Raw genomic sequence first — 26,402 nt, forward strand, 5'->3', positions numbered from 1 at the left:
GAAATCATCAGGATTATTCTCCCGGATTTCACGGAGCAAAGGCATGTGCGAGAACTGGTCACGCTGACGCAACCAATTCTTGGTCCACAAACGCCTCCTCTCCCTGTTCATGGACCGGGCTTGTGTGAAAGCTAAAAGCCCAACACCAAGCCCCTGCACAACACAAACTCTACGACGAGTTCGTACATGAAACATGGTTTGAAATTTTTTTTCCCCCTTTTTGTTCATCCCTTTCCCCTTCCCTTCCTTCCCTCCCACCCCCTCCCCAAGTCATTGGTTTTTCTTTTTCTTTTTGTCTTTTTGTTTTCAATAAAATATTTTATTTTATTTTATTTTCTTCTTATGTGTATGTTATATCAAAAAAATACCTTTGTACATCAATTAATGTCATTATCAATTATTATCAACGTTGTACCGGTAATATATACCGTCTAATGTCTCGCTTTGCTTGGCCCAAGGTGGGTTTCATGGTTTGCACATTTGGGATCTCTGTTGCTCTCTATGAGTCCCACCCACATTGAGGAGCTTTGCTTTCTCCCTCCTTCCCTGCACCGCAATCCAGAGCCATATATTCTTTGATTTGGACTTGATACTCTGCTTCTTATCTTCCCTTGCTCCAAGTATGCAAGGGCATATGGACACCCAAGGGCGCAGCTGGGTATCATCCCCAGGCTGCGCCCGATTTTGAGGTGGCATGGAGCATGTAATCCCCTCTAGGGTTAAAAGCCATGATAACCGTCGTTTCTTCTGCCCTCTATGCTGACTTGTGTCTTCCCGCCCCCTGCAAGGGCGGAGAGTCAGCTTAGCCCCATTTCCATCAGCATTTGTCCAAATTAACCTCGTGTTAGCACTGAGGCATTATGGGGTTGGTAGTTCATACGCCGTTTTGAAAGGCTCTGCACATGCTCACTGCTTCCACCTATGGCTGTCCGCATCGAGCCGGTGACGTCAGACGCCGGCTCGATGGATGGGGGATATAAATAGGCAGCGCTGTCACTTCATCTGTAGCGCAGGTTCAGCACAGATACTACCGCCACGCTAACTTTTCCTCTTGGTAAATATATTTCTTTAGCTGAATTTTATACTGTTATAATACCGCCTCTCATCTTTCCATATCTATATCTAGTCATCCTTCTTTTTATTTACTTGTAGGTTCAGCCTGGCAGTGGCAGCATATCGCTGCACTCTGCAACTTATAAATCATCATAATGAATCAATTGATTCCTTTTTTGTAACTTGTTGCATTTGTATTGCACCAATACCATCATATGGAATTAACTCTTTCATCTCTGATTCTATCTACAGGTAAAAATAATTCTTATTCCTTCTACTCTCTTTAACAGTATTTTTGTAGTATATCCCCAGCAGCCACTTCTTTCAACCCTTCTACTAATTAGGCTTAATTAAAATTAATTGTTCCATCCCTCTGATAATAAGCATCTCATATCCTACTATGGAGGCATGTTTCTCAGCCCCATTTCCCTTTTATAATTTAGGGATTGATATTTACTTACCCATTTTGTTACAAACTAACATTTTTTAATACCTGTGCTGGACTTGTCATACTTGGTATTTATCTCTGGATTTTGTTTTTTGATCTTTGTAGCGCTTGTCTACCTCCATCTATGCCCTGCATGAGGCTGGGTTGTTTTTAGCATTTGATCCTGTCACCTAATTCTTGTCATCTATTTCACCTTCTGTTGGCCTGTGGGTTGCGATGCAGGAAATGAGTATATCTGGGTAAGCATTTGGACTGAGCAAATTGAGACCAACTTTATACCTAATGTTCTGAAATTTATGTGTATCTAAGTGTATGGCATAATTGTATTTTTTGTATTCTTAAACCTCTCTTTATGTTTATGTTCATGTTAGTTGCATACTCCCCTGAAGAAGCAAAAACGCGAAACATGTCGGGAGGATATATGATCATTCTCAGCAACTAACAATTTCAGGATCCCCTATATCTTGTGTCATGTAACTTTTTGTATAAAATGTGTATTTGATATTATATTTTTGCTATTTTGGTTTCTCCAAAATAATTTTAACATATTTCCAACATTAAAGCTATGAATTCTTTTTTAAGAAATCTCTGTCTCTTTAATTAATGTACCGTTAAAAAATCCCCTGCCCCCCCCCTCCCTTTTTCCTATTTGTGGATATAATATTTATAGAATTATTGGGGGATGAGGTACCTTTAACAGTAATGTGTCTCTGGGATAGTGTGGACCAACTTATTTCTATGGTTTGAAAATGGTCGGCTGGTCAGAACGGACAACAGAAAGCACCGATAAACAGCAATGCCTGAAAGAACGACCTGAAAAGCAGAAGCAAGCAGACACTAAGCAATGCAAATCGACGCGTACTATACCAAGATATAGTCCACAATGAGAAAAAATGCTTACTGACTACACGCACTGATAATCAGATACGCAAAGACAAGCACAAACTGAAGAGCAGCACCGAACTGAAGCACAAATCTGAAAAGCGCGAATTGTCTCTCACCAAACTTCTACTAACACGCGATAGACACAAGATCAGCAGAAGGAGCCCAAAGGGTGCCGGACGTGGTGCTGAACTTCCTTTTTCTAGTGCCGCCGTATGCGGCTTACGTCACCGCGTTCTTGGCAACCAGAAATTCCAACAACTGAGTCTGACTGTGTGTATGCAACATCACTTCCGGACCTCTTCCGGAATTAATCCGTTGGAATAACTCCGCCGGATTTGGTTGCCGGAATGTACGACCGTGTGTACGGGGGCTTAGGCATTATGCAAGGCACATGAAAAAACACCTTTTTTCAAGACATGCTAGAGTTGTCAGGAATCTTCAAACTACGGCTCTCCAGCTGTTGTGGAACTACACACAGAACTGAGAGTGTGGCATCTATCCAACTACTCTCTGCTGGTGGACACAAGAACCTACATCTATAGATATAGCTATATACAGTATATAGCGATATCTATATATACACATACACACACACACTGAAGCAGGAATCAATATACATTGGCCAGGAAGTGAATTTGTTCACAGGAAGTAAGTGTGTGTTTTGAGGTCAAATCGTTTAGACATACACACATGACCCACACAAACACCACCCCATGTAAAAATACATTTAAAATTATCTTAAATTGCAAATAAGGATCATCTCTTCCTCAGAAAACAGTGAGCGGGGCATAGTGGTGGGAAGAAATTAGCAGCAGTACAAGCAACTTCCTGGAGGGGCATGATGTCATTCCTGCGTTCTGCCCACTGCTTCTGGGTACCAGATATATGCCACGGGTTCATATCTCCACTCAAACAGCATACTGTTAGGACCTGGGCTTGAACCTGGGACCTGGTGTGTCTGGCAGTGACTCTGCTTGCTGAGCCACATGGAATGCCAGACAGCTCCTTAGACAGCTCCTTAGACAGCTCCTTAGACAGCTCCTTAGACAGCTCCTTAGACAGCTCCTTAGACAGCTCCTTAGACAGCTCCTTAGACAGCTCCTTAGACAGCTCCTTAGACAGCTCCTTAGACAGCTCTTTAGACAGCTCCTTAGACAATTCCTTAGACAATTCCTTAGACAATTCCTTGAATGATCTTGTCTTGAATCTTGTTTGCCTTGAACCTTGAACCCTTTGCTCCTCCCATGAACTTCCTGATTTAAGCCATGTCTCTGCACTTCCTGGTTGCCAGAATATTGTGCCTTCACCAGCCAATATCTTGCTCCTGTCTCTCCTGCTGCGGACTGTATCCCCACTACCATTCGTTACTGACATTTGGCTTGTTCCTGGACTAGTTTCTGCTGAATCCCAACCTGCAACTATTTGTTACCGACTTTTGGCTTGTTTCTCAACTACGCTTCTGCTTGATCCCTATCTGGTATATCTGCTATCAGACCCCGGCTTGCTAACCTCCTGGTGGGGCTATCCTGAGGACTGTGACCTGGCACTAACACGCAGCAAAGCTCATCTCCACCTTCAGGAGCTCTGGTGAATACCGGTTAGTGCTTAGACCCCGCACCTCAGGTGAACCCGTGTCATCAGCCAGGGTGACCTGTGTGAATACCTGCTCAGGCCTCTGAGCCTGACTCCAGACCGAGCCTGACTGCCGACCGTGACAGAATATTCTGGCCAAAAACATGGAGGTCATTGTAGCAGCTGCCGTGGCTCCTCTCAGGGTTCAAATCGCTGAGTTGCAGACATTTGGTGTTAACTACCAGGAAAAATGTTCTGAGTTACAAATTGAAGTGAAAGGTCTACAAGAGGAAATCCTTGATCTACATAAACAATTGCAGGATTTTCATGCCCGAGATACTGCTGCCATAGATACTAATGCACGAATGCCCCTACTACTCAAGTTTAGCGGAGACCGCTGCCATTATAGAGGGTTCCTTAATCAATGTCGTATATACTTTCAGATGCAACCTGCTGCATTCACTTCTGACAGGAAAAAGGTGCTGTTTATTATCAACCTCCTGACTGAGGAAGCATTAGCCTGGGCCTCCCCTTATGTGGAGAAAGATGTCATCCTGGATAATTTTGATTCTTTTGTGACTGCGATGAACCAAGTTTTCGATGATCCTAACCGCTGTGCTACTGCTGAGGCAAAATTGCACAATTTACGGCAGGGAAGATGCTCTGTTGCAGAGTACACAACTCAATTCTGACCTTGGATCTCAGATATCACTTGGAATCCAGCAGCACAAAAGAGTCAAGGACTCTCGGAACAAGTAAAAGATGAGCTTGCCAGAGTAGAAAGTCCTGATGACCTCGAAGCTTTTATTAAATTATGTATTCAAATTGATCAGAGACTTACTGAAACGAGAAAGGAGTAGACACATGCATTCGTTTTCATCCGAATTTCAGGTATTTTCGTTTTCATTTTGTCAAACGATAACGAAAGCACAGAATCCGAAAAACTACAGATCCGACATAAATAAATGCTTTATTTTCGTTTTCGTTGTTACAACAGTTCGATATAGAATAGGACATTCAACGTGACTCTGACAATAACAATCTGTGTCTATAGAACCTGTGGTCGAATGTGCCTAACCTTACCTCTATTAGTCCAAGATTATATAGAGAAAATATTCGACAGAGAAAAAAGATTTGACAGATGTAGTGGGTTTTGTGTGTATGTATGTATATCTATATATATATATATATATATATATATATATATATATATATATATATATATATATATATATATATAATGTATATGTGTGTGTGTGTCCATGTATTTTTTATATATAGTGTTATATGGACACATACAGTACAAGATTGACCAGGCCAGATTTCAGTTGACTGACTTGTTGAGTGACTTGTCGGAGCCAACTCAATTACACATATCAAAGGGGACTTGTTGACCAAAAGGTTGTTAAGGTGGTATCTGTTAATCTAATTGCGCATATTGAAGGAAACTTGCTGGTGTTAATATGCAAGAATTTAGATTGGGGATAGGCCTTATTCTATACACCAAAAGGTTGTTAAGGTGGTATCTGTTAATCGAATTGCGCATATTGAAGGAAACTTGTTGGTGTTAATATGCAAGAATGCAAACTAGGGCAGTTTATGACTACAGCTGTTCACGGCTAGGGGTAATCTTTTGTCACTCTGGAAAAAAGACACAAGGAGATCAAAGCATTTAATGGAAAGGGCCAATCAAATTGCTCAGCCATTCAATGCGTAGTATATATAACATGGCATTCAGTCTTGTTTGGGTGTGTAGTTATGAAGGCACCAAGGATTAAGGAACATGGAGCTCTGAATATGTTCTAGATTTGTAAGATCTACTCTGTTGGATTGTGTGATCTGTTGCAAGACTTTGTTCTGTGCTGGAAGTCAATAAAGTGCATCTCTCTGGAAGAATTGGGTTGCTGCGGAAGAGTACTTATAATAACGAATTAATCATTTACCAACTACATAAAATATATCACTACACTTAGGAGGCCTGGGTGGCGGAGCTCTCAGACTATGCTGCCATCTTCCTCCGGTGCAGGCCACGCCCCCGACCTGTTTTATTTTTCTGCTTGTTTGCCGAGGTGACCATCTTGGCATTTGTCAAGAGGGTTGAGTGTGGCCAGCAGGATCGCTTATGGCCACATCACCCTGAATCCACCCGATCTCATCTGATCTCGGATGCTAAGCAGGGTTGGGCCTGGTTAGTACCTGGATGGGAGACTGCCTGGGAATACCAAGGGACGTAGGCTATTTTTTAAATATGTTGTTGGCGTCGACGACCTGTTTTGTTTATCTGCTTGTTTGCAGAGGTGACCATATTGGCGTTTGTCAATAGGGTTGAGAATGGCCAGGAAGATCCACTACGGTCACATCACCCTGAATGCACCCGATCTCGTCTAATCTGGGATGGTAAGCAGGCTGGGGCCTGGTTAGTACCTGGATAGGAGACCGCCTGGGAATACCAGGTGCCGTAGCATTTTTGTTAATATGTTGTTGACGTCGACAACCTGTTTTATTTTTCTGCTTGTTTGCCGAGGTGACCATCTTGACGTTTGTCAAGAAGGTTGAGAGTTGGCAGCAAGATCGCCTACGGCCACATCACTCTGAGTGTGCCCGATCTCATCTGATCTCGGATGCTAAGCAGGGTTGGACCTGGTTAGTACCTGGATGGGAGACTGCCTGGGAATACCAGTTGCCGTAGGCTTTTTTTTTTAATATGTTGGTGGCGTCGACAACCTGTTTTATTTTCTAGCTTGCTTGTCAATAGTGTTGAGAATGGCCAGCAAGAACGTCTATGGCCACATCACCCTGAATGCACCGATCTCGTCTGATCTTGGATGCTAAGAAGGGTCAGGCCTGGTTAGTACCTGGATGGTAGACCGCCTGGGAATACCAGGTGACGTAGGCTTTTTTTTAATATGTTGTTGGCGTCGACGACCTGTTTTGTTTATCTGCTTGTTTGCAGAGGTGACTATATTGGTGTTTGTCAAGAGGGTTGAGATTTTTTCAGCAAGATCGCCTATGGCCACATCACACTGAATGCTCCTGATCTTGTCTGATCTCAGATGCTAAGCAGGGTCGGGCATGGTTAATACCTGGATGGGAGACCGCCTGGGAATACAAGGTGCCATAGCCTTTTGGTTAATATGTTGTTGCCGTCGACAACCTGTTTTATTTTTCTGCTTGTTTGCCGAGGTGACCATCTTGGCGTTTGTCAAGAGTGTTGAAAGTGGCCAGCAAAATCCTCTTTGGCTACATCACACTGAATGCTCCTGATCTTGTCTAATCTCAGATGCTAAGCAAGTTCGGGCCTGGTTAATATCTGGATGGGACACCGCCTGGGATTTCCGGTGACGTGTTTTTTTTTTAATATGTTGTTGGCGTCGACGACCTGTTTTATTTTTCTGCTTGTTTGCCGAGGTGACCATCTTGGCGTTTGTCAAGAGGGTTGAGAGTGGCCAGAAAGATTGCCTATAGCCACATCACCCTGAATGCACCCGATCTCTTCTGATCTAGAATGCTAAGCAGGGTTGGGCCTGCTTAGTACCTGGATGGATGTTGTTGGCATCGACGACCTGTTTTAATTTTCTGCTTCTTTGCCGAGGTGACCACCTTGGCATTTGTCAAGAGGGATGAGAGTGGCCAGCAAGATCCCCTACGGCCACATCACCCTGAATGTTTCCGATCTCATCTGATCTCGGATGCTAAGCAGGGTCGGGCCTGGTAAGTACCTGGATGGGAGACCACCTGGGAATACCAGGTGCCGTAGGCTTTTTTTTTTATATGTTGTTGACGTAGACGACCTGTTTTATTTTCTGCTTGGTTGCCGAGTTGACCATCTTGGCGTGTGTCAAGAGGGTTGAGAGTGGCCAGCAAGATCCCCTATGGCTACATCACCCTGAATGCGCCCGATCTTGCCTGATCTCGGATTTTACGCAGGTTTGGGCCTGGTTAGTACCTGGATGGGAGACCTCCTGGGAATACCAGGTGCTGTATTCATTTTTTGAATATGTTGTTGGCATCAACGATCTGTTTTTTTTTTAATGCTTGTTTGCTGAGGTGACCATCTTAGCGTTTGTCAAGAGGGTTGAGAGTGGCCAGCAAGATCATCAATGGCCACATCACCCTGAATGTTCCCAATCTCGTCTGATCTTGGATGCTAAGCAGGGTCGGTCCTGGTTAGTACCTGGATGGGAGGCCGCTTGGGAATACCAGGTGCCGTAGGCTTTTTTTTAATATGTTGTTGACGTCGACGACCTGTTTTATTTTTCTGCTTGTTTGCCGAGGTGACCATCTTGACGTTTGTCAAGGGGGTTGAGAGTGGCCAGCAAGACCGCCTATGGCCACATCACCTTGAATGCGCCCGATCTCATCAGATCTCGGAGGCTAAGAAGGTCAGGCCTGGTTAGTATCTGGATGGGAGACCGCCTTGGAATACTAGGTGCCGTAAGCTTTTTTTTAATATGTTGTTGGCGTCAACGACCTGTTTTATTTTTCTGCGTGTTTTCCGAGGTGACCATCTTGGCGTTTGTCAAGATGGTTGGGAGTGGCCAGCAAAATTGCCTAAGGCCACATCACCCTGAATGCGACCGATCTCGTCTCATCTAAGATGCTAAGCAGGGTCTTGCCTGGTTAGCACCTGGATGGGAGACCACCTGGGAATACCAGGTGCCAAAGGCATTTTTTTAATATGTCGTTGGCGTCAACGACCTGTTTTATTTTTCTGCTTGTTTGCCGAGGTGACCATCTTAGCATTTGTCAAGAGGGTTGAGAGTAGCCAGCAAGATCCCCTACAGCCACATCACCATGAATGTTCACGATTTCATCTGATCTCAGATGCTAAGCAGTATTGGGCCTGGTTAGTATCTGGATGGAAGACCGCCTGGGAATACCAGCTGCTGTTGGCTTTTTCTTAATATGTTGTTGGCATCTACCTGTTTTGTTTATCTGCTTGTTTGCAAAGGTGACCATCTTAGCATTTGTCAAGAGGGTTGAGAGTGGCAAGCAAGATAGCATACAGCCACATCTCCCTGAATGCACTCGATTTTGTCTGATCTTGAATGCTAAGCAGGGTCAGGCCTGGTTAGTACATGGATGGGAGACCACCTGGGAATACCAAGTGCCGCAGGCTTTTTTTTAATATGTTATTGGCGTCGACGACCTGTTTTATTTTTCTGCTTGTTTGCCGGGGTGACTATCTTGGCGTTTGTTATGAGGGTTGAGAGTGGACAGCAAGATCATGAACAGCCAGATCACTCTGACGGCACCCGATCTCATCTGATCTCAGATGCTAAGCAGGGTTGGGCCTGGTTAGTACCTGGATGGGAAACCACCTGGGAATACCAGGTGCCGCAGGCTTTTGTTTAATATGTTGGTGGCGTCGATGACCTGTTTTATTTTTTTGATTGTTTGTCAAGAGGGTTGAGAGTGGCCAGCAAGATCGCATATTGCCACATCACCCTGAATGCACCCGATCTCGTCTAATGTGGGATGGTAAGCAGGCTGGGGCCTGGTTAGTACCTGGATAGGAGACCGCCTGGGAATACCAGGTGGCGTAGACTTTTTGTTAATATGTTGGTGGCATCGACAACCTGTTTTATTTTCTAGCTTGCTTGTCAATAGGGTTGGGAATGGCCAGCAAGAACATTTATGGCCACATCACCCTGAATGCACCCGATCTCATCTGATCTTGGATGCTAAGAAGGGTCAGGCCTGGTTAGTACTTGGATGGGAGACCGCCTGGGAATACCAGGTGATGTAGGCTTATTTTTTTTTAATATGTTGTTGGCGTCGACGACCTGTTTTGTTTATCTGCTTGTTTGCAGAGGTGACCATATTGGTGTTTGTCAAGAGGGTTGAGATTTTTTCAGCAAGACCACCTATGGCCACATCACACTGAATGCTCCTGATCTTGTCTGATCTCAGATGCTAAGCAGGGTCGGGCCTGGTTAATACCTGAATGGGAGACCGCCTGGGAATATCAGGTGCCGTAGCCTTTTGGTTAATATGTTGTTGGCGTCGACAACCTGTTTTATTTTTCTGCTTGTTTGCCGAGGTGACCATTTTGGCGTTTGTCAAGAGTGTTGAAAGTGGCCAGCAAATTCCTCTTCGGCCACATCACACTGAATGCTCCTGATCTCATCTGATCTGAGATGCTAAGCAGGGTCGGGCCTGGTTAATATCTGGATGGGAGACCGCCTGGGAATGCCAGGTGCCGTATTCATTTTTTTTAATATGTTGTTGGCATCAACGATCTGTTTTTTTTTCTGCTTGTTTGCTGAGGTGACCATCTTGGCGTTTGTCAAGAGGGTTGAGAGTGGCCAGCAAGATCGCCAATGGCTACATCACCCTGAATGTTCCCAATCTCTTCTGATCTTGGATGCTAAGCAGGGTCGTGTCTGGTTAGTACCTGGATGGGAGACCTCCTGGGAATACCAGGTGCCATAGGCTTTTTTTTAAATGTTGTTGGCGTCAACGACCTGTTTTATTTTTCTGTGTGTTTTCCGAGGTGATCATCTTGGCGTTTGTCAAGAGGGTTGAGAGTGACCAGCAAGATTGCCTACGGCCACCATGCCTTCAATGCGCCCGATCTCGTCTGATCTCAGATGCTAAGCAGGGTCGGGCCTGGTTAATACCTGGAAGGGAGACATCCTGGGAATAACAGGTGCCGTAGGCATTTTTTTAATATGTTGTTGGCGTTGACGACCTGTTTTATTTTTCTGCTTGTTTGCCGAGGTGACCATCTTGGCGTTTGTCAAGAGGGTTGAGAGTGACCAGCAAGATCACCTACGACCACATCACCCTGAATGCGCCCGTTCTTGTTTGTTCTCGGATGCTTAGCAGGGTCAGGCCTGGTCAGTACCTGGATGGGAGACTGCCTGGGAATAGGGATGAGCTTCATGTTCGAGTCGAACATACGTTCGACTCGAACATTGGCTGTTCGTCCGTTCGGCGAAGTCCGAACATTTTGGTCCGTTCGCGCCAAATTCGTGTGGCGCTCACGGCCCACAATGCACTGCGATGGCGCAGTGCAATGCTGGCTCATGATTGGCCAAGCATGCACTGTGACCCCGCATGCTTGGCCAATCGCAGCGCCAGCAGCGAGGAGAGCCATGATTGGCCACAGGCAGGATGCCTGTGGCCAATCATAGCTCAGGCTGTGTAGTGCACGCCCCACACTATATAAGGCCGCCAGCGTGGCGGCCTTGTGTAGTGTGTTGGCGTCTGAAGCAGTGGGTGTTCAGTGTACCTTCAACACAGTACACACCGATCGTTTTCGGATGATTTTCGATCTTGCTGTTGTGTAGTGGTTGTTGTCTGCGTGCCCTGACCGCAGTATACACCGCTATATTCACCTCACCTATATAGTGATCTATCTTTTATAATAGAGCTTGCAGTCAGTAGTGTTAGGAGATAGTGTGTGCTGTCTGCGTGCTCTGTACCCAGTACATACCGCTATATCCACCTACATAGCTGTTCTCTATTTGAGCCCACTTGCCATCTGCAGGAGTTATTGGAAGTTGTGTGTGCCTCCAGCACAGCACAGTATACATCTGTATATACCCCTTTATCTCTGGTGTTCTATAATAAAGGCATCTGCAGGAGTTAGTGGGTGTTCTGTGTACCTTCAACACAGTACATACCGATCGTTTTCGGACGATTTTCGATCTTGCTGTTGTGTAGTGGTTGTTGTCTGCGTGCCCTGACCGCAGTATACACCGCTATATTCACCTCACCTATATAGTGACCTATCTTTTATAATAGAGCTTGCAGTCAGTAGTGTTAGGAGATAGTGCGTGCTGTCTGCGTGCTCTGTACCCAGTACATACCGCTATATCCACCTACATAGCTGTTCTCTATTTGAGCCCACTTGCCATATGCAGGAGTTATTGGAAGTTGTGTGTGCCTCCAGCACAACACAGTATACATCTGTATATACCCCTTTATCTCTGGTGTTCTATAATAAAGACATCTGCAGGAGTTAGTGGGTGTTGTGTGCCTCTAGCACAATATACACTACCCAACTGCTTTTTTACCCAACTCCTTTCAGGCCATTACCATGTCTGAAAGGCCAGCAAGGAGAGGCAGACAGGCGCGAGCCGATAAAAGAGGGCAAGCAGGCTCTGTGTCTAGAGACAACAGTGCTGGTCGTGGACGCGGTGCATTGTCATCAGCACGTGGCCATGGGACACGCTTGTCCTTCTTTTCGGCAGCTGGACATGTTGAACCGCAACATGCCAACGACTTGGTAGAGTGGATGACCAAGCCCTCTTCATCCTCCTCATCCTCTCTCACCCAGTCTCAGGGTACTAGCAAAGCAGCTGCCAACGCATCGTCTTCCCTCCTCTCAATGTCATCATCAGTGACTCCTTCCTTAGACCCACCACGTCCTCCTGAGGAGTCTCCTGAACTCTTTGAGCACAGTGTTGGGTACATGCTCCAGGAGGATGCCCAGTGTTTTGTGGGCTCTGATGATGACACTCAGCTAGAGGAAGGCAGTAGCGTGAGCGCAGAGAGAGGGGATGCTCAAGAAGGACAGCAATCTGGCAGTCATGTTCCACAAGCTGCAGCATACTGCCAGGTTTGCTACAGCGATGAAGAGGGAGGGGATGATGAGGGCACTGACTCCACGTGGGTGCCTGGAAGGAGAAAGGAGGAGGAGGAGGAGGAGGAGGCACATGTCAAATGAGGCAGGATGCCCTCCGGGGGCCAGCTTAGGTGCAGCACACCGACTGAATCACACCGCAGAGCTCCACCTGTGCAGAGCGCTGCCTCTGCGCGTTATTCTAAAAGTTCTTTGGTGTGGGCCTTTTTTGAGACGAGTGCATCAGATCGCACCGCTGCTATTTGCAACATATGTCTCAAGCGTATCTCACGTGGCCAAAACATCAGCCGCTTGGGCACCACATGCTTGACCAGACATATGTTGACCTGCCATGCAGCTCGTTGGCAAGCGTACCTCAAAGACCCACACCAAAGAACAAAGGGGACCTCTCCTTGTTCCTCATCAGCTGACATCTCCAACCCCACTAGACCTTCAGTCCTCTCTGAAACCTGCTCTGAGAGGAATGAAGGTGTAGAATTAGATGTGTCACAGCCAAGTGCTTCCGGGAACTCTGCTAGCGGTACACCCACGTCCGATTATAGCAGGCAAATGTCCCTGCCCCAGCTGCTGGACCGGCGAAAGAAGTTCACTCCCAGCCATCCACATGCCCAGTGGTTGAATGCTAGCTTGGCTAAATTGCTAGCACTTCAACTGCTGCCTTTTCAGTTGGTAGACTCGGCCCCCTTCCGTGAGTTTGTACAATGTGCGGTTCCTCAGTGGCAGGTCCCCAAACGCCACTTTTTCTCACGGAAGGCGATTCCGGCTCTCTACCGGCATGTGGAAGGCAATGTCCTTGCCTCGCTGGACAGAGCGGTCAGCGGTAAGGTGCATATTACCGCTGACTCATGGTCCAGCAGGCATGGACAGGGACGTTACCTGTCTTTCACGGCCCATTGGGTCACTCTTCTGGCAGCTGGGAAGGATGCAGGACAAGGTGCAGTAGTGTTGGAGGTTGTTCCGCCACCACGCCTCCAAAATGCTACTATTGGTTGTGACACACCTCTCTCCTCCACCCCCTCCTCTTCTTCTTCCTCCATGGCCTCTTCCAGTGCTCTGTCCTCAGAACCAGCGGTGCTCCGTAGGCGTTCCAGGGGCTACGCAAGTACGCAGGGAAAACGATGCCATGCCATGCTTGCGCTGGTTTGTTTGGGGGACAGGAGCCACACTGGGGCGGATATTTTGTCAGCTCTGCAGGGGCAGGCCGAGAGGTGGTTGACGCCACGCCAGCTTAAGCCAGGAATGGTGGTTTGCGACAATGGCACCAACCTCCTCTCCGCCCTCCGACAGGGACAACTGACCCATGTGCCCTGTGTAGCTCACGTCCTTAACCTGGTGGTGCAGCGGTTCTTTGGCAGGTACCCCGGCTTACAGGATGTCCTGAAGCAGGCCAGGAAAGTCTGTGTGCATTTCTGCCGATCATTTAATGCCTGTGCTCAGCTGGCTGAGCTCCAAAAGGAGTTGAACCTGCCCAAGATCCGCCTTATATGTGACATGCCCACCAGATGGAACTCAACATTGGCCACGCTGCAGCGGCTGCACACGCAGCAGAGGGCCATCAATGAGTAGCTGTGTGACTACGGCACCAGGACAGGGTCAGGGGAGCTTGGTTTTTTCTCACCACGCCAGTGGGGCATGATCAGGGATGCATGCACTGTCCTGTCACCGTTTGAGGAGGCCACAAGGATGGTGAGCAGTGACAGTGCATGCATCAGTGACACTGTACCTCTTGTCCACCTCTTGGAGCATACGCTGCGTGGAATAATGGACAGGGCACTTGAGGCAGAACAGAGGCAGGAAGAGGAGGACTTCCTTGCCTCTCAAGGCCCCCTTTATCCAGACAGTGTTCCTGCTGTGCCACCCATCACACAGGAAGAGGATGATGAGGAGGAGGAAGAGGAGGAGGAGGATGATTGTGTCAGCATGGAGGTGGAGGCTGGCACTCAGCATCAGCAGCAGCAGTCTTATAGGGATGATTTACAGTCCCAAGAAACACGTGGACTTGTACGTGGCTGGGAGGAGGTAGCTGCGGATCATGTTGTCCTTAGTGACCCAGAGGACTCCGGACCGAATGCCTCAGCTAACCTACGCTGCATGGCCTCCCTGATCCTGCAAAGCCTGCGGAATTATCCTTGTATTCTTCGGATCAAGGAGAGGGACCATTACTGGCTGGCCACTCTCCTTGATCCACGGTACAAGGGTAAGGTTGCTGACCTTATCTTGCCATCGCAGAGGGAGCAGAGGATGAGACATCTCCGGGAGGCCTTGCAGAAAGGTCTGTGCAACGCGTTCCCAGAGACTGGGAGGTTACAAACTCCTGGTCCTGGACAACGTGTTGCTGAGGCATCGGTCAGAAGGAGCAGTGGAGAAGGTGGCCGTCTGACTGATTCTTTCAGACCTTTTTTTAGTCCGCAGCCCCAAGGTATGATCGGTTCCAGCACCCATCTCCAGCGTCTGATTTACATGGTGCAGGAATACCTAGGGGCAAGGTCAGACTTGGACACCTTTCCCACCGAAAATCCTCTGGCTTACTGGGTCTTGAGGATGGATCACTGGCCAGAGCTTGCACAGTATGCAATTGAGCTACTGGCCTGTCCTGCATCCAGCGTTCTTTCAGAACGCACCTTCAGTGCTGCTGGTGGCTTTGTTACCGATCACAGGGTGCGTCTGTCCACCGAATCAGTTGATCGACTGACCTTCATCAAGATGAATCAGTCTTGGATCACCCACAGCTACCAAGCACCTGAAGCTGATGTAACAGAATAATTTTTTTTTAAATATCACATCCCTTCAAGACTGCCTATGCTGATGCTGAGTGACTGTCCTGTTATGTTGATTGTCTATCCTCTTCCTCCTCCGCTGATATGTTGGAAGAACATTTCTGGTTCTGGTTGATGCCATCAGCCCAATTTTTCTGCCCCTGTTTTTTTTGTTTTTTAGGGGCGTTTAAGTACAATTTTTGATGCAATGCTTTGCAGCAGGGCTAATTCCTGCAATCAAACAAGAGTATATGGGAGAGGTTGCAGTGTGGTGGCACCAGCACCAGTGCCTAAGGCCCAATTTTTCTGCCCCTGTTTAACAGGGGCGTTTAATTACAATTTTTGATGCAATGCTTTGCAGCAGGGCTAATTCCTGCAATAAAACTAGAGTATATGGCAGAGGTTGCAGTGTGGTGGCACCAGCACCAGTGCCTAAGGCCCAATTTTTCTGCCCCTGTTTAACAGGGGCGTTTAATTACAATTTTTGATGCAATGCTTTGCAGCAGGGCTAATTCCTGCAATAAAACTAGAGTATATGGCAGAGGTTGCAGTGTGGTGGCACCAGCACCAGTGCCTAAGGCCCAATTTTTCTGCCCCTGTTTAACAGGGGCGTTTAAGTACAATTTTTGATGCAATGCTTTGCAGCAGGGCTAATTCCTGCAATAAAACTAGAGTATATGGGAGAGGTTGCAGTGTGGTGGCACCAGCAGCAGTGCCTAAGGCCCAATTTTTCTGCCCCTGTTTAACAGGGACATGTAATTACAATTCTTGATATAATATTTCACAGGAGGGCCCCTTCCTGTGCCCACCCAGAGTAACGGTGAGGACTTATAGTGTTGTGGCACCAGCACCACAACCACCAAAGGTCAATTTTTCTACCACTGTTCAACAATGGCATGTAATTACAATTCTTGATATAATCGTTCACAGCAGGGCGCTCCAGCGCCCACCAAGAGTCACTTTGAGGGCTTACAATGTTGTGGCAAAACCAACACCTTGTTCGGCCATTTCTGCAGAGCATATAGGGCAGGCCCCTACTTTCAAACATCCAATTTACAAACATCTCCTACTTGCAAACGGAAGGAGACAACAGCAAGTGAGATGAAAAAAGATGGACGACAAAACAAATTATACAGGGGTGATAACCCTTCCCTATGTTTTCCAAAAAGCTTAAAAATAGTTTTTTTGACTGGAGCTACACTTTAAAAATGTACCAGTTGAAAATTACAAACAGATTCAACTTAACACAACAAACCTACACAGTCCCTGTCTTGTTTGCACCGCCTGTATACTGCTGTTCTGAGTATATAGGGCCTGGGGGCCACACGCATTTCCTTTTTTTAATATGGGTACGGGGTTCCCCTTAATATGCGTACAAGACCTAAAGGGGCTGGTAATGGGCAGGGAGGGCTACCCATGCCATTTTTCTCAATGATTTTCAACCATATTGCAGGAACCAGATATAACATTAAAACCGCAAGCAGTTTTAAATGGTGTTATTTCCGTTTAATGTCATTTTGTGCAGGGACTGTTCTAAACACGGGAAACACGTGGCACTGAACAGGCATACTACAGACACCCCCCAGGCACCATATTTAAAGGAATATTTCACTTTTTTTTTCACTTTAATCGTCATTAAAATCAGTGCTCCCGCCAAAACGTCCATTTTTAAAAACATTTTAGGCATTGACCCATGTCCCCTTGGTCAGGAGCCAGGTCCCCAAACCCTTTTTAGGACAGTATCTTGCATATTAGCCGTTAAAATTAGCACTTTTCATTTCGAACGTTCGAGTCCTATAGACTTCAATGGGGTTCTAAAGTTCTTTCGAATTTGGGGTCCGTTCGAAAGTTCTGGTGCGAACCGAACCGGGGGGTGTTCGGCTCATCCCTACCTGGGAATACCAGGTGCCGTAGGCTTTTTTTAATATGTTGTTGGCGTCGACGACCTGTTTTATTTTTCTGCTTGTTTACCGAGGTGACCATCTTGGCGTTTTTCCAGAGGGTTGAGAGTGGCAAGCAAGATCACCTATGGCCACCTCACCCTGAATGCGCCGATCTCGTCTGAGCTCAGATGCTAGGCAGGGTCGGGCCTGGTTGGGAGACCGCCTGGGAATATCAGGTGCCGTAGAAATTTTTTTAATATGTTGTTGGCGTCGATGACCTGTTTTATTTTTCTGCTTGTTTGCCGAGGTGACCATCTTGGCGTTTGTCAAGAGGGTTGATGGTCGCCAGCAAGATCGCCTATGGCCACATCACCCTGAATGAGCCCCAATCTCGTATGCTAAGCAGGGTCGGATCTGGTTAGTACCTGAATGGGAGACTGTCTGGAATACCAGGTTCCGTAGGCTTTTTTCAATATCTTTTTATTTTTCTGCTTGTTTGCCGAGGTGACCATCTTGGCATTTGTCAAGAGGGTTGAGAGTGGCCAGAAAGATCGCCTACGACGACATCAGCCTGAATTTGCCCGATCTCGTCTGATCTCGGATGCTAATCAGGGTCGGGCCTGTTTAGTACCTGGATGGGATTTCACCTGGGAATACCAGGTGCCGTAGGCTTTTTTAAAATATGTTGTTGGCGTCGACGACCTGTTTTATTTTTCTGCTTGTTTGCCGAGGTGAATATGTTGGCATTTGTCAAGAGGGTTGAGAGTGGCCAGAAAGATCGCTTACTGTCCATCACCCTAAATGCGCCCGATCTCATCTGATCTCGGATGCTAAGCAGGGTCGGGCTTGTTTAGTACCTGGATGGGAGACCGCATGGGAATACCAGGAGCTTTAGGCTTTTTTTTAATATGTTGTTGACGTCAAAAACCTCTTAAATTTTTCTGCTTTTTTGCCGAGGTGACCATCTTGGTGTTTGTCAAGAGGGCTGAGAGTGGCCAGCAAGATTGCCTACGGCCACATCACCCTGAATGTGCCTGATCTCGTCTGAACTCGGATGCTAAGCAGGGTTGGGTCTGTATGTTGTAGGCGTCGACGACCTGATTTATTTTTCTGCTTGTTTGCCGAGGGGACCATCTTGGCGTTTGTTAAGCGGGTTGAGAGTGGCCATCAAGATCGCCTACGGCCATGTCACCCTAAATGTCTCCGATCTCGTCTGATCTCCGATGCTAAGCAGGGTCAGGCCTGGTAAGCACCTGGATGGGACACTGCCAACTGTTCCCAATCTCATCTGATCTTGGCATTTGTCAAGAGGGTTGAGAGTGGCCAGCAAGATTGCCTACGGCCACATCACCCTGAATGCATCTTGGATGCTAAGCAGGGTTGTGCCTGGTTAGTACCTGGATGGGAGACCGCCCGGGAATACAAGGTGCCGTAGTCTTTTTTTAATATGTTGGCATCGACGACCTGTTTTATTTTTCTGCTTGTTTGCCGAGGTGACCATCTTGGCGTTTGTTGAGAGTGGCCAGCAAGATCCCCTACGGCCACATCACCCTGAATGTTCCCAATCTCATCTGATCTGGGATACTAAGCAGGGTCGGGCCTGGTTAGTTACCTGGATGGGAGATCGCCTGGGAATAGCAGGTGCTGTAGGCTTTTTTTAATATGTTTTTGGCTGCGATGACCTGTTTAATTTTTTTACTTGTTTGCCTAGGTGACCATCTTGGCATTTGTCAAGAGGGTTGAGAGTGGCCATCAAGATCACCTACGACCACATCACCCTGATTGCGCCTGATATCGTCTGATCTCGGATGCCAAGCAGGGTCAGACCTGGTTAATACCTGGATGGGAGACCACCTCGGAAAACCAGGTGCTGTAGGCTTTTTTTTTAATATGTTATTGGCGTCGACGACCTGTTTTATTTTTCTGCTTGTTTGCCGAGGTAACCATCTTGGCGTTTGTCAAGAGGGTTGAGAGTGGCCAGCAAGATTGCCTACTGCCACATCACCCTAAATGCGCCCGATCTCGTCTGATCTCGGATGCTAAGCAGGGTCAGGCCTGGTAAGCACCTGGATGGGACACTGCCTGGGAATACCAGGTGCCGTAGGCTTTTTTTTAATATGTTGGTGGCGTCGACGACCTGTTTTTTTTTTCTGCTTGTTTGCCGAGGTGAACATCTTGGCGTTTGTCAAGAGGGTTTAGAGTGGCCAGCAAGATCGCCTACAGCCCCATTACCTGGAATATGCCCGATCTCGTCTGATCTCGGATGCTAAGCAGGGTCGGGCCTGCTTAGTACCTGGATGGGACACCGCCTGGGAATTCCAGGTGCTGTAGGCTTTTTTTTAATATGTTGGTGGCGTAGATGACCTGTTTTATTTTTCTGCTTGTTTGCCGAGGTGACCATCTTGGCCTTTGTCAAGAGGGTTGAGAGTGGCTAACAAGATTGCCTATGGCCACATCACCCTGAATGCGCCTGATCTTGGATGCTAAGCAGGGTCAGGCCTGGTTAGTACCTGGATGGTTGACCGACTGGGAATACCAGGTGCCGTAGGCTTTTTTAAATATGTTGTTGGCATCGACGACCTGTTTAATTTTTCTGCTTGTTTGCCGAGGTGATCATCTTGGCGTTTGTCAAGAGGGTTGAGAGAGGCCAGCAAGATTGCCTACAGCCACATCAACCTGAATGCACCCGATCTCATCTGATTTCGGATTGCTAAGCAGGGTCAGGCTTGGTTAGTAGCTGGATAGGAGACCGCCTGGGAATACCAGGTGCCGTAGGCAATTTTTTAATATGTTGTTGGCGTCGACAACCTGTTTTATTTTTCCGCTTGTTTGCTGGGGTGACCATCTTGGCATTTGTCAAGAGGGTTGAGAATGGCCAACAAAATCGTCTATGGCCACATCACCCTGAATGCGCACCATTTCGTCTGATCTCGGATGCTAAGCAGGGTTGGGCCTGGTTAGTACCTGAATAGGATATGTTGTTGGCATCGACAACCTTTTTTTTCTGCTTGTTTGCTGAGGTGACCATCTTGGCGTTTGTCAAGTGGGTTGAGAGTGGCCAGCAAGATCATCTACGGCCTCATCACCCATAATGCGCCCGATCTCATCTGGTCTCCGATGCTAAGCAGGGTCGTGCCTGGTTTTGTAGCTGGATGGGAGACCGCCTGGGAATACCAGGATCCGTAGGCACATTTCTAATATGTTGTTGGCATCGACGACCCGTTTTAATTTCTGCTTGTTTGCTTGGCATTGGTAAAGAGGGTTGAGAGTGGCCAGCAAGATCACCAATGGCCACATCACACTGATTGCACCCTATCTCGTTTGATCTCGGATGCTAAGCAGGGTCGGGCCTGGATGGGAGACCGCTTTGGAATGCCAGGTGCCGTAGGCTTTTTTCTAATATGCTGTTGGCGTCGGCGACCTGTTTTATTTTTCTGCTTGTTTGCTGAGGTGACCATCTTGGCGTTTGTCAAGAGGGTTGAGAGTTGGCAGCAAGATTGCCTACTGCCATATCACCCTGAATGCGCCTGATCTCATCTGATCTTGGATGCTAAGCAGGGTCGGGCCTGCTTAGTACCTGGATGGGACACCGCCTGGGAATTCCAGGTGCTGTAGGCTTTTTTTTAATATGTTGTTGCGTCGACGACCTTGGGTGGTCTCTTCGGTATCTCTGGGTTACAAGCTGGAGTTTCACCTTCTCGCTTTCTAAGGTCAAGGATCCCCAGGGACCCAGTAAAGCAAAGACCGCTATTTCTGGCCTTAGATCACTTACTATCCCAGGGGGTGATAGTAGAAGTGGACCCAAAAGAACAGGGTTCAGGGTTTTACTCAAATCTCTTCACCGTTCCAAAGCCAAATGGAAGTGTCAGACCTATCCTGGATCTGAAGGATCTGAACCGGTTTTTACGCATTCGGTCCTTCCGAATGCAGTCAATTCACACTGTGGTCTCCTCCCTGCAAGGGGGAGCGTTTATGGCATCAATAGACATCAAGGATGCATATCTCCATGTGCCAATTTTTCCCGCACACCAAAAGTATCTAAGGTTGGCGGTAGAGCAGCGCCATTTTCAATTTGTGGCCTTGCCGTTCGGGCTCGCTACGGCCCCTCGAGTCTTCACAAAGTTTCTGGACCCTCTCTTGGTAAACCTAAGAGCTCAGGGTATAGCCGTCATGGCTTATCTAGGCGATTTGCTTCTCATAGAGAAAACAGTAGCGCTCCTGAACTACAGTGTTACCAGAATGCTAGAACACCTGGAACGCCTAGGTTGGATTATAAACCTAGAAAAGTCATCCCTACAGCCTGCTACCAGGTTGGAATACCTGGGTATGGTTATCAACACCGCTCAGGGCAAGGTGTTTCTACCAAGGCCAAAAGCCTTGGCCATTGGGGATCTGGTGCGCCTAATTCTGGGCAGAAGATCTTTCCCCATTCGGTTGTGCATGAGACTGTTAGGAAAAATGGTCGCCTCCTTCGAGGCCGTTCCATTTACACAGTTCCACTCAAGGCCTCTGCAAAGATGCATCCTTGCGGCTTGGAACAGGAAGCCCCAGTCCTTGGATCTTCCTATGCGTCTATCCCCAGGGACACGCAAGAGTCTCGTCTGGTGGTTACAAACCGAGAATTTGCTGAAAGGCAAAACTTTTCTTTCTCTTCCATGGAAGATAATTACGACAGATGCCAGCCTGACAGGCTGGGGAGCAGTGTTGGAGGAGAGGTGCTCGCAGGGGAAATGGTCTGCAATCGAGAAGCTATTGCCCATAAATGTCTTGGAGATCCGGGCAGTTTATATGGCTCTCATAAACTGGTCTTTCAGACTACGGGGTCTCCCTGTTCGGGTTCAGTCCGACAATGCCACAGCAGTGGCCTATATCAATCACCAGGGCGGTACCAGGAGTCTGGTTGCGCAAAAAGAGGTGAATCGCATACTTATCTGGGCAGAAAGGCATGTTCCATGCGCCAGTCTTATGTATACACTCGCCGACTGTATACACTAGACTCTCTGAATACACTAAACCCTCTGTATAGGGGGGCGTGGCCTGAGGTGCAATGGAGTAGGACGTCTGCAGTAGGAGCTCCGCTCGTCCACACTCCTGCAACCTCCATCCTGCAACATCCTGCCTTGGTGCTGTGCCTGGACGTCCCTGCCTTCTCCCCCGCAATACTCCTGGAGCCATCCGCCCGCTCGGGCGCTGTGCGGGGCCGTTCTGGTGGGATTTCCCCATTCGGGGACGGCCTGTAGGAAAGTCTGCGGCTTCGGCCTAGGCTACATCTTGCTACACCCGGCGGCGGCTCTTGGGCCTCCCCAGCCCTCTAGACTACTCCGGAGCTGCCCCGCAGCACCCCCGGCTGCCGGATCGCCCTCGGCCGCGGGTGTGGGACCTATTTTTCGGACGAAGACTGGTGGGACAGTCCGCGGCTTCGGCCTGGTCCCTCTGCCGGCGGCCATCTTGCTACACCCGAGGCGGCCTCCACAGACCTTTATGACTGCCTGCAAACTTACATCTCTCTGCTGTGGCCACCGATTGCTTTCTACCACCTGTGAAGTGCCCCTTTATCCCCCTGCGACCGGTGGGACAGCCTGTGGGACCGGCCTGGGCCTAGGAGCAGTGGCCATCTTGCTATACCCGCTGAGGTACTGTGCCCGGTGATCTGTAACCCCCTGACTGTCCTGTCCCCGGTTAATTCCCGCTGCAGCCGCTGATCCTCTTGAACACGGTCCATAACCTTAATTGCGGCACTGTACAGCTGTTGTGAGCGGGGAATTTAAGAGGTTGGCCTAATACACAGCAGCCATCTTGGCACACCTCGGACCACTTCCGGACCATGTCCCCACCTAAAAAGTCAGCCGAGGCCGCTGACAAGCTTGCCAGGTACCGCTGCCATGAGGAGGAGCACCGGGTCAGGGATGGCGCCGGAGCTCCCTCTGACGCAGACCACTCTGCGTCAGCCACTAACCAAGTCCTCGATGCCATCGCCCTGTGCCAGAGCACGCTCACCTCCAAAATTGAGGAGGTTAAAATTGATGTGTCCCTCATCCGGCAAGACCTCTCCACCCTCCGGGACCGCGTGGCGGAGACAGAGACCAGCATCAGTAGAGCTGAGGACATCATACACCCCCTGCAACACACCACTGATGAGGTACACCGCCAGCTGCAACAGCTTAGCGCAAAACAGGACGACATGGAGAACCACCTTCGGAGGTGCAATCTCCGCTTTATTGGCCTCCCTGAGTCGGCTGAGGGCAGCGACCCGGCGGGTTTCCTTGAAAATCTCCTGACCTCCACCTTCGGCAGAGAGGCATTTTCGGTGATGTTCGCGGTGGAGAGGGCCCATCGCATTCCTGCTCGTCCTCCTCCCCAGGGAGCCCCACCGCGCACCTTGATAGCGAAATTTCTTAATTTCCGGGATCGCGACAAAATCCTCCGCCTGACCAGAGAAAGGGGTAATATCCCTCATACCAATACGCATGTGGCAGTATTTCCAGACTTCTCCAGCGAGGTACAGCGGCAGCGCTCCAGGTTTCAGGATGTTAAACGACGCCTTCGGGTTCTACACCTTAAATACGCAATGTTGTATCCTGCGAAACTTCGCGTGGAATACGAAGGCCGAACCATCTTTTTTGAAGATCCTGCACTGGCGTCCACCTGGATTGACCAGAGGGAACATCGAGACTGAACATGCTACCCTACCTGGGCGCCCACGACTTTTTGATTAAGCCGTTGATGGGCCCATTACAACTGACGGCCCTTTGCGGAAGCTGGGGGCTAACCCGGAAATTCCTTTAACACTAGTTCCGGCTCTTACAGCATGCTTATCGACTCCAGGCGACCTTGCCGACATGCGCTCCCTGCCTCCTTTATACCTGCGGAGCGCCTGGGGAGGACCGTGGGCTACACGACGTCCACACCTTTTCTACTATACTTTAAGCAATCATCCCTATGGCGGGCGGAGCTACCCCCTGCTCAGCCATGATGGTGTTACACCTTTTTGGCTCCTACTCCCCAAGCACCCTTCAGAGAAGAAGTCGCCCCCCTAGGATTTTTGGGATTTTTGTGTACTTCTTCCTCCCCCGTTTGACTCTTTTTTTCCCCCCTTTGTTTTTTTCTTTGTTGCCATGGGTATCTATGCCCCCCTGCAATCAAGTTCCATGCCTCCAATGGGTCCTACGCATTGGATGTCCCCTGTTGGTACCCGGTTATGGGGTTTGATGTCCAAGCCGTGTTGGGGTGGCGCTGGACTGGGTGGGGGAGGGAATGTTGTGGTTTCTATTTTTCTTACACCATTATGTTTACAAACGTTTGTTTATGCTGAAGGTACTATGTTAAAATTTTACATGCACTATGGGTATTGGCTGCTATTGTGTTTTATGCTAACTGATATAGCCGTGACTGCTCTGCTGACTCTAGTACACCTCTGGTTTATTGTATGCGCCCTGCATCCGCCATGAGCTCTCTAAAGTTCTTTACGTGGAATGTCAGAGGTATGCGGAATAAGATAAAATGAACCGCCGCCCTGGCATTCCTTAAGTCCCAGCGTGCTGACATAATTGCGCTCGTTGAGACCCATGTTACTGGCCATCTTCAATCCTCTCTCAAAAAGCCATGGATAGGTTGGGCATACCATGCCACCCACACCTCATACTCCAGGGGGGTTTCGGTCCTAATTGCTAAAAGGGTGCCGTTTGACCTAGTGCTGCTCCAGACGGATCGGCAGGGCAGATATGTGTTTCTACACGCCACCATTAACGGATCCCCTATTTTGATACTAGCCTGCTATGTCCCCCCTCCCTATAATACGGTTGTAATTAAGGAGGGCCTCGCATTTATGGCACAATACCCCTTGGTGCCGGCAGTGTGGATGGGGGACTTTAATATGACCCTCACTCCCGCTCTGGACCGAATGGGCACACCGGACTCCCCTACTGACCCGCCAGCCCATACTAGACTACATCGTATATGGACCGACTTTGCCCTTGTGGATACTTGGCGACACAGGTATCCGCATGCTAAAGCATATTCGTGCTTCTCTGCTAGCCATAACACGATGTCCCGGATCGACTTCATCCTTATTTCACAGACCTTGACACCCAGACTGGGAGATTTGGGCTTCGCTCCAAGAATCCTCTCGGACCATGCCCCCTACTGGATCACGATGCGGCTCCTGAAGGCCTCTCCCCCTCCTGCTTGGCGGCTTAACCCATTTTGGTTGACCACCCTGCGGGAGCAGGAAGACATCCCGACGGAGTTGCAACACTATTTTACCGTTAACAGGGACTCCGCTACGCACGACATAGTGTGGGAGATGTTTAAGCTTTACGCCCGCTCCCTGCTCACCACGCGCATTAACAGACTTAAGCGGTCGTCCACCCTTCTTGTCCAACAGGCTACGGATCACCTACAAAGACTAGAGGAGGCGTTTCATCGAGACCCCTCACATGACACAGCCAATAATCTTAAGATTCAGTTACGGCAGGTCTCCCAACTGCATACGGAGAAGGCCAAGCAGCGCATTTTTTTCTGTAGGCAAAGGATATTTGAGTACGGAGAAAGATCGGGCAAACTACTCGCTTACCTCGCCCACTTAGATTCCCGTCCCCCAGTTGTGGTATCACTGAAAGACATCCAGGGGAATGATGTTACTGATCCACAACAAGTGGCGGAGGAGTTTGCGAGATTTTATCGCGCACTCTACGCCACCCGGGTCACTCATACCCCCCAAGACACCATAGACTACTTAGCGAGAATTACATTTCCCAAACTGACAGATGCCCAACGCGAGCTCTTAGAGGCCCCCATTACTGAGGAGGATATTTCCGGGGCTATCTCCTCTCTGGCCACCTCTAAAGCACCTGGACTGGATGGTCTACCGCTTGAATTTTATGCCACCTACTCTGAAATTTTGACCCCTAAACTTCGCAATCTATATGAATCGATATTTGACACGGGATTCCTACCCCCCTCTATGAGAGAAGCTCAAATAGTAGTAATTCCCAAGCCCGGGAAGGACCCACACTATCCGGAATCATATAGACCCATCTCCCTACTACAGGTCGACATTAAAATATTGGCTAAGATTCTTGCCTCCCGCCTTAACCAGGTCATCCTTTCACTGATCCACCCAGACCAGACTGGCTTTATGCCAGGAAAAAACACCACCATGAATATCCGCCGTTTACTCATGAATATTCAGGGATCCCATGATGAAGTCGGCT

General features: G+C 48.4%; 1 non-coding gene and 24 pseudogenes across 1 annotated transcript; all 25 read left to right on the forward strand.

Annotated features, from left to right (window-relative positions):
* The first annotated feature begins 6,076 nt into the window (after window positions 1–6,076).
* Window positions 6,077–6,195, forward strand: LOC143959352 (5S ribosomal RNA; annotated as a pseudogene).
* A 109-nt stretch (window positions 6,196–6,304) lies between these two features.
* On the forward strand, window positions 6,305–6,423 carry LOC143959342 (5S ribosomal RNA; annotated as a pseudogene).
* A 108-nt stretch (window positions 6,424–6,531) lies between these two features.
* LOC143959350 (5S ribosomal RNA) lies at window positions 6,532–6,650 on the forward strand (annotated as a pseudogene).
* An 86-nt stretch (window positions 6,651–6,736) lies between these two features.
* On the forward strand, window positions 6,737–6,854 carry LOC143959337 (5S ribosomal RNA; annotated as a pseudogene).
* Window positions 6,855–6,963: 109 nt separating this feature from the next.
* LOC143959340 (5S ribosomal RNA) lies at window positions 6,964–7,082 on the forward strand (annotated as a pseudogene).
* Window positions 7,083–7,599: 517 nt separating this feature from the next.
* On the forward strand, window positions 7,600–7,718 carry LOC143959327 (5S ribosomal RNA). The gene has a single exon (XR_013270208.1). It is a non-coding gene; the product is annotated as a 5S ribosomal RNA (ribosomal RNA).
* Window positions 7,719–7,826: 108 nt separating this feature from the next.
* On the forward strand, window positions 7,827–7,945 carry LOC143959347 (5S ribosomal RNA; annotated as a pseudogene).
* A 109-nt stretch (window positions 7,946–8,054) lies between these two features.
* LOC143959328 (5S ribosomal RNA) lies at window positions 8,055–8,173 on the forward strand (annotated as a pseudogene).
* A 108-nt stretch (window positions 8,174–8,281) lies between these two features.
* Window positions 8,282–8,399, forward strand: LOC143959334 (5S ribosomal RNA; annotated as a pseudogene).
* Window positions 8,400–8,958: 559 nt separating this feature from the next.
* On the forward strand, window positions 8,959–9,077 carry LOC143959348 (5S ribosomal RNA; annotated as a pseudogene).
* Window positions 9,078–9,185: 108 nt separating this feature from the next.
* On the forward strand, window positions 9,186–9,304 carry LOC143959335 (5S ribosomal RNA; annotated as a pseudogene).
* Window positions 9,305–9,591: 287 nt separating this feature from the next.
* On the forward strand, window positions 9,592–9,710 carry LOC143959329 (5S ribosomal RNA; annotated as a pseudogene).
* A 113-nt stretch (window positions 9,711–9,823) lies between these two features.
* Window positions 9,824–9,942, forward strand: LOC143959331 (5S ribosomal RNA; annotated as a pseudogene).
* Window positions 9,943–10,050: 108 nt separating this feature from the next.
* On the forward strand, window positions 10,051–10,169 carry LOC143959344 (5S ribosomal RNA; annotated as a pseudogene).
* A 108-nt stretch (window positions 10,170–10,277) lies between these two features.
* On the forward strand, window positions 10,278–10,396 carry LOC143959351 (5S ribosomal RNA; annotated as a pseudogene).
* Window positions 10,397–10,503: 107 nt separating this feature from the next.
* LOC143959349 (5S ribosomal RNA) lies at window positions 10,504–10,622 on the forward strand (annotated as a pseudogene).
* A 7,121-nt stretch (window positions 10,623–17,743) lies between these two features.
* On the forward strand, window positions 17,744–17,862 carry LOC143959336 (5S ribosomal RNA; annotated as a pseudogene).
* Window positions 17,863–17,970: 108 nt separating this feature from the next.
* On the forward strand, window positions 17,971–18,088 carry LOC143959341 (5S ribosomal RNA; annotated as a pseudogene).
* Window positions 18,089–18,723: 635 nt separating this feature from the next.
* Window positions 18,724–18,843, forward strand: LOC143959332 (5S ribosomal RNA; annotated as a pseudogene).
* A 107-nt stretch (window positions 18,844–18,950) lies between these two features.
* On the forward strand, window positions 18,951–19,069 carry LOC143959345 (5S ribosomal RNA; annotated as a pseudogene).
* Window positions 19,070–19,178: 109 nt separating this feature from the next.
* On the forward strand, window positions 19,179–19,297 carry LOC143959333 (5S ribosomal RNA; annotated as a pseudogene).
* A 108-nt stretch (window positions 19,298–19,405) lies between these two features.
* Window positions 19,406–19,524, forward strand: LOC143959330 (5S ribosomal RNA; annotated as a pseudogene).
* Window positions 19,525–19,632: 108 nt separating this feature from the next.
* Window positions 19,633–19,741, forward strand: LOC143959343 (5S ribosomal RNA; annotated as a pseudogene).
* Window positions 19,742–19,848: 107 nt separating this feature from the next.
* Window positions 19,849–19,968, forward strand: LOC143959339 (5S ribosomal RNA; annotated as a pseudogene).
* A 721-nt stretch (window positions 19,969–20,689) lies between these two features.
* On the forward strand, window positions 20,690–20,808 carry LOC143959338 (5S ribosomal RNA; annotated as a pseudogene).
* The last annotated feature ends 5,594 nt before the right edge of the window (window positions 20,809–26,402 follow it).

Source organism: Lithobates pipiens, unplaced genomic scaffold (assembly GCF_037356315.1).
Source record: "Lithobates pipiens isolate NorthernLeopardFrog02 unplaced genomic scaffold, aLitPip1_a1.2 Scaffold_70, whole genome shotgun sequence".
Taxonomy (NCBI): domain Eukaryota; kingdom Metazoa; phylum Chordata; class Amphibia; order Anura; family Ranidae; genus Lithobates; species Lithobates pipiens.